Genomic DNA, 9,324 nt, shown 5'->3' with positions numbered 1-9,324 from the left:
AGACATTGATTTTATTCACATTTTCCTATTTCCTAGGCATTTTCAAACCCTCACTGCACAAAATAAACAAAGAGCAGAGGCGTATAAGGCCCATAAAAATTCCACGCGCGTCACTAACATAACCGCCGTGTCGTTTTTCTGCTTTTGCTGACACGTGACACGCGGATGCATGATTGTGCGTTTTCCTTTTTGTTTTTGCAACAGTGGCCCACGTGGTTTTTACCTCTTCGACAGGTGTAGGCAGTCAACCATGTTCAGACGTTTTTTGAGGCCTGTTCGTTGCTTTGGTTCCTGAAAACAGTGCATAAACAGTGAAAACAGTGCATCGTGAAAACAGTGCATAAGGCTAGAAAGTTGAGAAAGATCTCGGTCTACTTGACTTGTGCTTCGTTTCAAACGTTTGCTTACAAGCAACGCCCTTTTCATTGAAGGCTAGAGGCGCCCATTTTTGATTTTTGGACTGATATGATTATTTAAGCACGCAAATTTTCAAATGGTTGTGGGAAAGCAGTGCATACTTTCTAATATGGACACGCAAAAATTACGAATTAACCGAATGAAGGAGTCTGAATTAGGCGGCTTTTAAATACGGTGAACAAACAGCGGGCCAAACAAAAATTTGGATTTTGTTTGAATTAACGTAAAGTACGAATTATCAGAGTTTAAATTATTGTGACTATACTGTAATTTGGTTCTTCTATTCGGTGCGGATAACAGCTACGTGAAATCCTGATGTCCATCATCAGCGGCTATTTAGGCAGAAGTGAAACAAAATAATACCATTAAATTGGAAATTACCCTATCGAAGCAGCTACCAGCGAAGCTTATGTTCATTGCAGTAACGGATGGCACTAAACATTCGTTCCAAACAGGTCCAGCTTTCTCGCTCGAAATTCCTAATTCTCAGGAACATAGTGGAACCACTGCAGGAAAGTAATATTTCGCATGGAGCAGGGAGTCGGCTTGGACATGAACACTGTGAAAGGACTTTCCAGAACTCTGAATAGTGTTTGCCTCACGCGCTGTCAAAGGTTACCACCCATACATTTCAATGGGATAGTTTCCTTGGCTCTGGAACATAGTATATTTAAGTGTACACCTTCAATCTCCACACAATGGACGCTGTCGCCCTCAGCATCAGCAGTGCCTAAATTCTTTAAATTACGCTGAATAACTGCAGAGTAATTACTTCGGAAAGAACTGCGATGAGCCGGAAAGCTGCACATGACGGAAAGCTACCATTGCGAGCGACAGGACCTTAACTTTTTCAGTTTAAAAAACGTGTAATTTTGCGTGCTTACGTAGCAACAGTGCGTCTGGTTACGAAATAATCATTGTATACCCTGACGTATTGGTGCACCCTCCTTCATGCATGCACAATCTGCCCATCCGTACGGCAGGTGCGCTACCCTCGGCGACTCATCTCCCAGCCGGAGGGTCCGGCGGCTGAGGAGCGGTTTCCGGAGATGAACACCCTGCTTCCCATCATGGCGTCGCTGCAGCAGCAACACTTGCTGTCGATGGCGCGCCGCTTCAACTACACCCACCCACTTCCTCCGCTGACTCTGCAGCGCTTCCCGTATCCGGCGCACATCGAGTACAAAGACACCAAGAACTACGCCTTGGTCCTGGTGCGCTTCTGCATCGGGATGCTGATCCCCTTCTCGCGGTTCGTCGGACGTCTCGCCGATGAGAAGGCGACCGGTGAGTCCGCAGATGGAACAAGCACGTACTCTGCCAGTATACCATGCGTGCATCAACAAGACGTGTCATCAAGAATTGCTCCTATTTCGGGATGTTCGAAGTGAGGGGTTACGATCCCGCATGTTCGTAGCAGTGGCTCTGCGTACAGTGGCGAACGATCAAACCGTCGAGTAAACCGCCGCGGTGGCTCAGTGGCTAAGGCGTTGTGCTGGTGAGCACAAGGTTGTGGGTTCGATTCCCGGCTGCGGCGGCCGCTTTTCTGATGGGAGCGAAAAGCAAAAACGCCCGTGTGCACTAGATTTCGGCGCACGTTAAAGATGCCAAGGTGGTCAAAATTAATCCGGAGCCCTCCACTACGGCGCACCCCATCGCCTGCTTTGCGTCGACGGGTTAAACCTCACAATCAATCAATCAAACTGTCGAGTAAAATGAGACGCCGTTATTTTAGAAGTATCACGAATGTATAATGGGTTGTTGCCAGCGAATGCGTGAGGTATAGTTATCTCAGCGCACACCTCGGGAAACATCGATGCTGTGTAGTTGAACTGAAGTCTCGAAAATAGAGCCACTGAGCCCGGCGCTGACAGCGCCCTCGAGTGAGAGAAGAAATAAGCTATCCCAGAAGCTACCAATCAGAAACCGTTGGTTTTCTTTCGGCTGCCCACCAGCTTTGGTGACGACTTGTCTGCCATGAAAGGTACCGCCGAAAGCGGCGATGGAGCAGACGACACTTTGCGGGAAGCCCCGAAACAGCCTCTATTATGCTTACAGTATCTGGCTGCGCTTAGCTGGTGCGCCGGGTGGCTAACGATACATACAAGTTTTCGAACACTAATCACAGGTATAAGCGTAGCATTGTAGCCATTGCGCAAGCGAGTCTTCTATTTTGCGCAACGGAAACTTGGAGCACAAATCTTCCACGAATGGTTCCCACGCCGATTTAGTCAGCTTCTATGAAGGGATGACGTTGTTCAATGTTCAGTCTTATGCGAAACGAAGGGATGCCTTGAAGGTAGCGCAATCAGAAGACGCAGGCATGGAGGAGAAGCCGAAACTCTGCCTTACCTATTGGCCACTAGACCAGCGCCTATATCTGAAGCAGCCAGTGGCGCAAAAATGTAGTTTCTTTCACCCCTGTTATGAAGGGCGACCAGCGAAGCTGTGGTAAATAGCGTTAGAGCCGTCGTAGCGGCTCATGTTCATGCAATTGGTTTAGGGAAAGTTCCCGTAAAACAGCAGTTATAGCCGTTTTGTGTAACCCATACTCCCTCCGGAGATGTTCACGTACTGACAGCCCAGAGTAATTTTGTAACGTCTGCATCTCTACTGTGAACTAATGCTCACAAGTAAAGAATACTCGGCGTAATCCCAGAGCCGTCTTAGCGGGTATAATTGCCGTGTAATTTACTTCGCTATACTTTTCATAAGAGCCGTTTCCTGTAATCGTACTCTCTTCGTAGGTGGCCATGCTTAACTGAGCAACACGCAATGCGGAAAAGCCAGCTCACAGAGAACAAGCTTACACCGACCTCCTTATCTCGGCCTCACATCTAAACATGTATGCATTGTCGGGGAGCCATTTTTGAAAAACAATATATATGGATTCTTTTGTAAAAGATATGAAGGCCATAGGACCATTCTAATTGTTTATGAATCTTTTTCACTCTGGAATCCGGTTTTTCGGGGCGGGGAAACCTGCTACCGAGGGAGCGTGACACGATACCAAAAAATGTGGTTACTGCCTCTTTCATAGAAATCGTTAGAATATGAAAGTGAAACGTGCCTTCACAGAGGCATTTATTTTGAATCCAAATGAACTTGCACATCGCTATTTATATTACGTCGGTATGGCATTGTTAGTCGCATCAATGTTAGAAACTGCATTGCACGCGCCGGAACATAGCGTAAATCCGACTGTAACAACAGGCCCTGAAAAACCGTGTGAAGGAAACGGAACCGAAACCGAAACCGAAAGCAGTAGGTGGCAGAGGGTGCCTCAGTTCCCCCGCTTCCCGCATACACGAAGACGCTGGCATCGAGGCGCCAACTTTCGGCGCCCATTTGTGTCACGATGAAAACTACTTCGCTTCACTTATCCTAGACGGCAGCATCTCCTAGACGGCATCTGAATGAAGGAGGTAGTGTGAAAGGCCGTTCGTAGACGTACTAGCGCTTGAATTCGTGGCGCGCCGGTCTGAGCACTGTGTAACTCCCGTTGCGGCGAGAGAGTTCGTGGCTCGAATCCGGACGCAGCCGCGTCAATGGAACATTTTCTGGGGACGTTTAATGCAACGCATCTCATGCTCGCCCCTCTGTCCTTCCTGCTTTCGTCCGGCGTTGTCCGCAGAGCTTTGCCTCTCCTCCTCTCCTCTCTCCGATAGCGAACACTCTCTCCCAAACAGCTGCGGGTTGGCGCAGAGCGCTCTCACTCCGTTGCTAGGCGCCGGTGGGCGGCACTGCGCTCGGCGCTGCGCATGTGCAGTACTCTCTCTCTCCGCGCTCTCCTCTCATTGGGGCGCTGTGAATATAAAGCGGCATGCCGCGCTCCGACGGTCTCAGTCGACGGTCGTCCGCGTTACGCTTGCACTCTACGGACCACAAGGCACTCATTCTCGTCTGCGATAAAGACCGTACCTGAGCATACGTGTACTGCATGTGCATTGCATGGTGAAAATGGAAAATTACGCCCACCTCCCCTTCGCGTGAGAATCCCTGCTATAAGCGTAATCAATACGATGGAAAACGCCAATGGAACCCCCTATGAGATGCGTTGCATCGCACCTGGGTTCCCGCGTAATTTATTTCCGTGACGGCTATGACGCCAGGTGAGATACAGGTGTAACGGGGCATAAAACACTTTCGTGTTGAAGAAACTGCCACCAAACACAGCCCTAGAGCAGCGCCGCTGGTAAAGCAGATAGTATTATCGCAGTGTACTTAAAACAAGACGGCCGTCAACATATTCGGTTCACTGCTCATACGTTTTCAACACTTGCTCCCATGTGGCACAACTTTCCCGGAATTCCTCTAGAAGCTGCGTGGCGTAACCAAGTCACACCCATTAAGCGCCAGGTCTGGTGGCTATATTTGTGTACGCCCCAACACCAAGATGGCATTAAAAAGATTCTTTCAGCTCGGCTGTGTCAAAAATGAAACCCAATGAGAACAGCCTTCCCGGGAGATGTCGACGATAGGGTTCCTGCGCTGGGGTTTTGGCGCCATGCAGCGCCCCTAGTGGCCAACCCCTCTGGGTAGTACAAAAGCAGAGAGCCTCACGGCTCTCACCCCCCTCCACGCGTTTTCAATTACACGCCAGAGCCAAAGCTGGTTGTGCTTAATTTAATCACATTGTGGTGCGTTGAAGGGACTGCAAACTGAATAAAACGCCCTTAAAGGAGTTGCAGGCGCTAAACAAAATAATAGCCGCTACAACAAGCCGATTTATCGGCTTTCTTTTGAGCGAGCTGTCGCGATCTTAGCGACGTGGAACGGTATCCCCCAGTCGGGTTGTCTAACTTCCTTACTATCCTTATCGTTCTTTTTTCTTGCGTGCCGTTGACAAAGAAACAGTTCTCAAGCACACCATAAACAGAGAATGCTGCTAGTGTAAATGGTTGCTTCAGCGGCAGCACATGCAAGACGACGCGAGAAGCGCAGCCGACGCAGCTAACACTGCTGGCCTGGAACCGCCTCGAAAACGAGTGTAAATTTTATTTTGTATTTTAGCAAACTAATTGATTCTTGCTTAACATTTTACGCCATACGATTTACGAACGGCAGGGTACGTGTATACTAGTGGGTTGGAGAGGCAATAGCGTCAAATAAACAAATCAAGCGCAATTAAAGGACGCAAAACAAGCACCAAATCGCAAGTCTGCTATTGCAGAGATGTGTAACTCTAGATTTACATAACATAAGACGGCAACATACACGGTGCGCGGCCCAAATATTTTCATGCGATCGTCACTGAATGTGTTGGTTATATATACTGCAGGGGTCGGCAACCTACAGCCCGAGGGCCGAATGTGGCCACCGGCGCTGTATTGTGCTGCCCCAGCACGTCTTCCGAACCCCCCCTGTCACTAACAATCTCAACGCCGACACGCCAGTTTTGACCTTAAATAGTGTTTGACGGAGAGACAAAGACCGAAAATTGATCGCTTCCATCTGCATTGTTCCCCTTATTCACACTTTGCCAGATTATTGTAAATTATTGGCAATCCGCTGAATTTACTCGCATTGCCTTCAAAGCACCCCTCCCGCTCCCACCTGATTTGCCATCCAGCCCTCCGCTGTGTCGACTTCATGCAACACGGCACTACCCCTGAATAAGCTGCCGACCCTTATTGTAGTCTGCTAATTGCGAACTGGGGATATATGATTGAAGACCGTAATTAAATAAAGTGAGAGCGAACAAGGAAACGGGACGGCCACTTAGTTCTCCCGACCACGTTGTTTTACAGCCACTACTTTTGGAATCACAAAACAGATTTCACACTTCTGACGCTCGCTGCATTTTGTCACTGAGCCGCGCAATGAAACGGCAAGCTAGCGCTGCACCATGCAGTCATAACGGCGACGCAAACCAGCAGTGTTTAATGAAAGTACACACATAGTGCGCATGCACGTACGCAAAAGCGCCGGGCACCGCTGCAGACGAACCTTTAGTCCGGTGGAATCGCAAAGGTTTACGCACGATTACCGCCGATTGCGTTACATCTTTTTTTTTGATCGCCTGGTGTTGAAACGTCCTTGTCAACAACTGTGTTAGTTTAAACAAGAAGCTTTCACTGCAAATTTCACTTCATGCGACCATCGATCGGTGAGCCTGCAAGTGACAGAGCGCCGTCACCGTCCCAGCACTTTTGGCGACGCTGTAAAAGTACTTAGCGGTGCAAAGCTTTTTTTCTAAAGCCAAGTTGATCGCCGGAAGAGATCGAACACGTAGGGGTGGGTTGGAGGCCATGTCGAAAAACAATCGGGATTATCTACAGTAAAGCCCAGTTATATCGAACACGGATATATCGAACCCTTGTATATATCTGGTAAAAAGTACATCCATTTAAAACTTTTTATATTGAACACCATTTTGCTCATCATGGATATATCGAACTCTCCCACGCGGAATTTTCTGCTCTCCGTAGGCATGCGGCAGGCTTTCCCGCAATACATCGGCGCGCAGCAGTTGCGTGGGTGTCGCTTGATACTCCCGCGCGAGCTCGGGCGCGTCCAAACCTGCCGTGGCAGACTGGACCAGCTCCACGCATGCGTGCTGTTGGAGCAGAAAGCGCCACATTGGGCGCTGCGGGCTGCGGTGTCACCGAACTTCTAGTCCGCGCCACCCGCAGCCCGCACTTGCTCGGTTCGGTGGGTTCGCCGTTATTCGCTGGTATCCATGCTTGTCTCCGCTCTTTCGAAGGCGCAGATGACTCTGTACCGCTTCCGAGCCCGAGCGAAGCCGTCGGTGCCGTGGCGCTGCTGCGGCGATACTGCAGTGCCATTGATGGCGGTGGTCTTGTGCTTGTCGACTGTGTTGATACCCGTGGAGCAAGCAGCCACCAGCAACGCGTGTTGCTCCAAAAAGCAGACGCAGTTCTTCCGCCCCATTAAATTAATGTTTTCTTTTGGAGAAAGAGTCGTATCAATAGTGAACTGCAGGCTGGTAAGAGCTCAGCGTTAGGTCGTGACTCCGTCGGCAAGATCGCTCTCATATAAGTTTTCTTGCTTCACTTTCTATATCGAATTTTTGCTATATCGAACCATTTTACAATACTCGCGCTGTTCGATACAAGCGGGCTTTACTGTAGGTTATTTTTGCTTGTGCAAACACGGGATCCTACGGGGCAACCCGGAAGTACTGCACAGAAGTCGGTTTCGCAGCGCCAACTGGGTAGCGCAGGAGCCCTGTAGAGGAAAATCGGAGCAGCCTCATTGTGTGCACTTCGTGACATGCACTCAAATGTCGCAAAAAATAGAAGGGAACCAGTACGGAGAAATGCCAGCTTTAATTATTTATTTCTAATTAAGAATAGCGTCGTTGGCCTTCGAGAACAAGCCTAAAGAGCCACCAAACGCTATTTTTGAGTTGAAAACACAAGCCTTACACATGTTCCTTTAACATTAAGATGTGTTAAGATGAATACTCCATGTGGATACACGCCTGTGTGAGGCAGCCAAAAAGAGAATATGCACAGTTACTGTTGCTAGAAAACAAGTAAAACTTAAATGTAAGAACCGCCCTCAATTATCTCCGTTGAACGTGCGATGTGGACACCAATTATTTTACGCCGGACGCTTCCGAAGTCGGACAATTATTGCTGTAGTTTTATGTGCCGATCTCACTTTACATTGAATGTGCCGATATCTCTTAACATTGATGAGTTGGGCCGTGTTGAAATTACTTAAGAGAAATTCGTCCCATTTTGTGTTTGCCTGAACAATCCTCTAGAAAGTTAACACGATGGTAGGGCTGCCTGAAAAAAAATATCAAGAAGATTTTGCCATTGAAATAACATTATTCAATGTTTGAACCTACATTCAGCACGTATATGTATGTCTTCATAAAGACAGCTGTTTATTATTATCCGCTAGGCTATAGTAAAGCAATTTCCACCCTGACATTAAAGGGGTCCGCCAATCTTTACATATCCACTGAGCTAGCGCGATTGTAGTAATAGATTGGGAAGGGTACTTTTGACAAATATAGCTTTGATTACGCACAAGCGGGGGCCCACACATTGGCAGCGCTGTTTGTGATGCCTTCTCTGTTTTTATGTTAAATTTTCACAATCATACACCGTTTAAAGCGCCATCGTCGCTTTTGCGGGTAACCAACCACAGATATCTGCCATTGGAGAGTTTTTTTTTTTCGCCCACGTAACGTGTTGGGGTACGTCGTCATTGCCTGCGTTTCGTTTGAATGTCAATTTAAAATGAGGGAATTCAAAGCGCCGACGTGACACCTCGGCTATGAGGAGTGCCGCAACGTGCCGTAGCGGATTAATTTTGACCTTCTGGGGGTCTTTAACGTTCTCAAAAACTTCTACCCACGGATGTCTTCTCTTATCACGTTCAATTGACATGAGACAACCGTGGCGGGGATCGTACTCGCGACTTTGGGCGTGGGATGCTTAGCGTCGACTGGCTCCGTCGTCGCTTTTGCGGTAGCGAACTAAGTATTTCTGCCATTGGACAGTTTTTTCATCCACGCTTGTTCAATCGACGCGCACCAGGGTTGTGGGGCGCGTTGTTTTTGTGTCGGATGCGCCCACCATTGGCCAGCTCCGTCAATGCTAGCTCCGTTAGTTAACTTGAATTGAGTGGAGGACCCTTTCGCGCTATACGGCTCGTGCAATTCCTCTGTGTGTGTTCCCTCGTCGAGAAACCTGCGTATCTTGTCGAAATCAGCGCGCTTCCAGCTTCCCAGGGCCACTTGGTTCCTGCGGGCCTTCCCCTGGAGGCTTGTTATCCTGGTCTGAAGGCAATTCCAACAATTATCCTTTTGCTCAGCTCAAATGGAAGCAATTTATCACTACAAATTTCCCGGCAATTTTCACGCCTACTTTTTTAAAAGTTAAGGGAAATTTCACAGCGCAGGCAACGGTGAAATCCCAGCAAATA

The sequence above is a fragment of the Haemaphysalis longicornis genome, unplaced genomic scaffold (genome assembly GCF_048455015.1).
Source record: "Haemaphysalis longicornis isolate Haplotype H1 unplaced genomic scaffold, Haemaphysalis longicornis Haplotype H1 scaffold_2, whole genome shotgun sequence".
NCBI lineage: Eukaryota > Metazoa > Arthropoda > Arachnida > Ixodida > Ixodidae > Haemaphysalis > Haemaphysalis longicornis.
Note: the sequence above shows the minus strand (reverse complement) of the source record.